We start from the raw sequence: 4,510 nt of genomic DNA, 5'->3' as shown, positions 1-4,510 counted from the left end.
TGAAAAAGTTGACAATCTTCGCACTTTTCACTTTAACACTATTGAAATGATTTATTGCGCCTTATTAACACTTCCTATTAACTGGTTACTTTGGATTACTGGTACTGGCACTGAGTTCCCTTCTTAGAACGCACAGTTGATGCCTTTCTGGCCAATAGCGTCCGTGTCGGAAGTGGTCATAGAGATGAGGTATTCATGCAGGGCGATGGTTTGGTGCAGCCACTTCCAGGTCTGGTGCAGGGAATTTATGCGGTATCTAATACCAACACAATCGCGACTACAGTTAAAGGGCATTCCTTTCAATTAGCAAACAGTAGTAAAATGTTAAATTCCCGTTGCCTATTTAGAAACAACGGTCCCGTATGATGCTGCAGCGATGTAGAACTCTCCACGTTGGCTTCCACTGTCAGTTTCTATAATCACCCAATCTTCGTATTTACAGTAGTAGAACGATTTCCCACATGTTTCATATGAAAACTGTAACTAGAGGACATTCACTGTTGATTAGGATGGTTCGAGGTCAATCACTCACTGAGCTCTCAAGCATGAGGCGTATAAAACAGCTAGACGAAACCCACTCGGCACGACGAACGAAATGCAACTGAATGCGAAGCAGATTCGGCTCCTTCATTTATATATTTATTTCGCGCTTGTCTGTATTTCCACCTATTCGGGTCGAGCAAGTACAAGCGTTGATACGCAAACACCACGCTGCACACCACCGACCATAGAGCCGCAATACACCGAATGCATCGAGAACGCACTTCACGACCAACTACGCGTATGGGTGGCGAGCGGTTCCCCACACACGCGAGTTGCTCGCAGTCACGATATCAGCTGATGATCCCTCTGAAACGGGACGTCGCATCGTGGACACGCGACGGCACCATGAGATTGACGGCGGGGACACTGGGTGGCTCAAGTCAACCAACTCGCTGCTCTCGATGCTTCCTTTTCGGCCTAGCAACATGATCTGGCGCATCACCAGCTGCTTTTATATGCACTCGCTACCCGGCGATGGATGGTTGGACCGCTGTGACAAGCCATCCTGTGGGAAATAATACGCACGTAAATTAATTGCACTTTTATTCTGACGACAGCGATGACGGGCGAGAATGGGATGTTCTTCTGGATGAGTGCAGTACGAAAAGCGGCAGCACAATCTCTATTTTATTGGTGGTATAGAACCTAAATACGTATAGAGCGATACATTGTTTGTCGCTGTTCTTCTCTTGTGGAAGGTCAAGAGCTCTCAGGATTGGGAACTTTTCTCATCTTCGTCGATGCCTGTTGATTGACAGATAATGAACAAGGAAGGTTTTTGTGATGAGGTATGATTGATGTTACGAGTTATTTTTAAATGCACTTGATATGTTTATTCTGCATATGCCAATTGAGCGCAAACTATGTGCGTGGTAATGGTGTGGTAAACTATGTATAAGTGGTAAGAACACGGCTGGAGATTATCTGATTGTGTACTAAATTACATTAGTATGTTTTAGAAAGAGTTAAATAGGAAGAGTCACAATTGAAATTATTTTTCTTTTTGAGATTTTGGCCATTACCGTCTCGTCCCTGGAAGTTTTTCAGTTTCAATCGTTCTTCGTCATTAAGTGGCTAAAATAGAGATATGTAGTAATACAAAGGTGGCCACATAACCCTTTGCAGCCCAGCGTAATCACCTATTCAGCAGGGACCAAGGGCTCAAACGACCCCTTCCTACCGTCTCTGAGTTAGGGGGCCTGCCTAGGACGTGATGGGGCTTGGCAGCGGGCTCTGTTAAACCTCTACACAAAACTGCATGTGTCCGCAAGCAGGCCCTATCAAAGCAACCGTGTGCCGCTCAAAGTACACAACGCGCGTTAACGGACCTAGGCCGATGACATACTCACGCGTGTGCGTGCGCGAACGCGTCCAAGACAAAAGAATTTCTCTTGCTGATATTCTGCTTTACGAGTGCTTGGACGCGTTCCGCATCGCTCGACGCGTCAGTATGTCATCGGCCCTAGTCTTGGATATCGTAATAATCTTAAAGCGACGGCTGGCAGTCTGACATTCTACTCTCTTAGTAGAGCCATGCGACACTGACTATAAACGTCGAGTGGGCTAATGGCTAGGCTGTCTTCCGTCCCCTAAAACCGTGGCGGGCCTTATAGCACGCTGTCTAATCCTGCCACCAAGCTTTGCCTGCTGGGTGGGAGTAGGCTCAGATGCCCTTTCCTGACTTGCGCTGATCTGGCTCTGAGCACGTAAGGGTAAACCATTGCATGGCCTCTCGCCATGCCGTAAGGCGTGCAAAGATAACCATGGGATTATTAAAGGCGACTATTCGAGTAGGGTTCGACGGCAGCAACAAGGGGGACCCAATTAAAATGAGTGAAGCTAAAAATAATTCTTTTGACGATGCGTTATGCATGGAGATAGTAGACCCCTTGGCCAAGGGGGGTTTGGTGAGGTCTCCTCCCAGGAGACCTGAAAGCGGAGTGACGGAGGCTGCAACTAGCAGCACCGGAGGCTCCCCAGCAGTGACGGGGTATAGCTCTATCAGCTCGCGTGGCGGGATGCGGGTGGTCGCCAAGCAATTCGATGATATCATCAAGTTCGCGTACGCAAGGCAGACCATCAGTAAGGAACTGAAACAGAACCTTCGGATGCTCCGCCAGGCTGTTCGTGTCGCAAGACAAGAACAGGATGCGTTTATCAGGCGGGTGGTGGGAAGAGAGGAGGCGATTGATGTCGCTCTGACAGACAAAGAAGAAAAGACTGCGCATAACCCGAAAGGGTTCAGGCAGCAATCCGGCGGAGACGCTCAAAGCAAAGCCAAACGACGTGCAACCATAAAAGCCAAACGTGGACGGAGCAGATCGGCGTCCAGAGGAGCCCGAAGGGTGTCGACCCGAGAAGGTGACTTCTCGGCCCAAAATGGCGAAAGGCTCCAACCAGGCGCAAGTCGCTGGAGCTGTGCCATCGGCACAAGTATTAGCATTAGATTGAGTAATTCGCACAAATTCGTAGGTGGTTCAAGCCAACACTATTGTATGAGAGTAGCATCACTTTTATCCGTTACCACAGATAATGATTTGGAACTAATCACTATCTTTTAAATGGAAGCAATGCACTCTCCAATAGTCGAGATCTGTCCTGGCCACGTCCTTGCGAATGCTGAGGAAGGGGAAGGATGGTTAGTTGGACACCTACTTAAGAAAGATGCAGAGAACTCTACGACTTCTTATAGGTACCACGGAAGGTTTTGGGATTGTATGGAAGGTTATAACAGTAGGAATAGTTTTGGTAGGACGTGAAACACAGCAAGAACAAAGATAGAAATACAAAGTAGGAAAAGGACGAGCATGTAATTGATCCCACGCACGACCTCCTGATTATAAGGCAGAAGCGGTAGCCACTAGACCACCTGCACAAGGGACCAACAATCCCTGGCAGCTGGTCAGTAGGGCAAAGCGGAAGTCTAACGCATCTCGACCCGCAAAGAACGTTAAGGACAGAGGCGAGGCCTTGTTGGTAAAAACAGAAAAGGCAAAGTACCCTGAAGTCCTTAAATCGATGCGGGTGGCCAAAAAGCTTTCCCCAAGCAACCAAAAGTTCAGATTAGACTTGAGGATTGAACTAAGAAGTTCACATTTAGTTCGAATATAGCTCCATTGTTCATAAACCGAACTTAACTCCCAATTGATACTATTAATGAACTTGAAAGTTCAGAAAAAATTGCTTATTCCTATTCATTTGAACTTTAAAGTTAACGTCTCAGGGTGGCCACTCAATTTCCATTTTGGAATTCCCGGTTTTTTCCCGTTTTTTCCCGGTTCAAATTTTGGAACTTTCCCGGCAGAAGTGCAACGAGAAAAGAAATGATCGAGGGATGAGGTTTTGCATTCATTCGACAAATCAATCTGTGGAACAACTATACTTGTTTTAAGTGACATTTTTTCAATCGTATTTTTGATCATATGACTTAAATAACCATCAAAGTCTATGGAATTGTATTATAATTCATCCTAATAAATAAATCAGAGAAAACAATATGGCAATGTAATTCCCATGTCATGCTTTTTTTCAGTAACAGGCTTGGCAGTTATAAGGCAACCGCTCCTGCTCTATACGAAGGAGGCCAAGGGTTCAATTCCAGATCGTTTCAATCTCTATCCTATAGGTACCTTCAACTTGACCATTCTAGCAGTCACTGTTAGAAGTGAATCAAAGCTTATTTCTGCATTCATTCTTTCTTTACTATCACATTGGCAACACGTTAATTATGACGAAGCTCTGGTAAGTGATAGAAGCATTGCTATCAATTATTTTTCACTGTAAGGCTGTTACAAATATCCTCAAAATTATCCGAATTTTATTTTGTTGCCTCCTCAAAATACTATTTTTTGGCAAAAAAATCCGAGGGGGGGGGGACAAAATAGATTTTAAATATTTGTATCAGCCTAATTTTTTATTTGAAAAAATAAACGAGCTCATTTTATAAATTTGATCCAAATTCAGATTT

The sequence above is a fragment of the Armigeres subalbatus genome, chromosome 3, assembly GCF_024139115.2.
Source record: "Armigeres subalbatus isolate Guangzhou_Male chromosome 3, GZ_Asu_2, whole genome shotgun sequence".
NCBI classification, from domain to species: Eukaryota; Metazoa; Arthropoda; class Insecta; order Diptera; family Culicidae; genus Armigeres; species Armigeres subalbatus.
The sequence above is the reverse complement of the archived record's forward strand: the minus strand, read 5'-3'. Positions refer to the sequence as shown.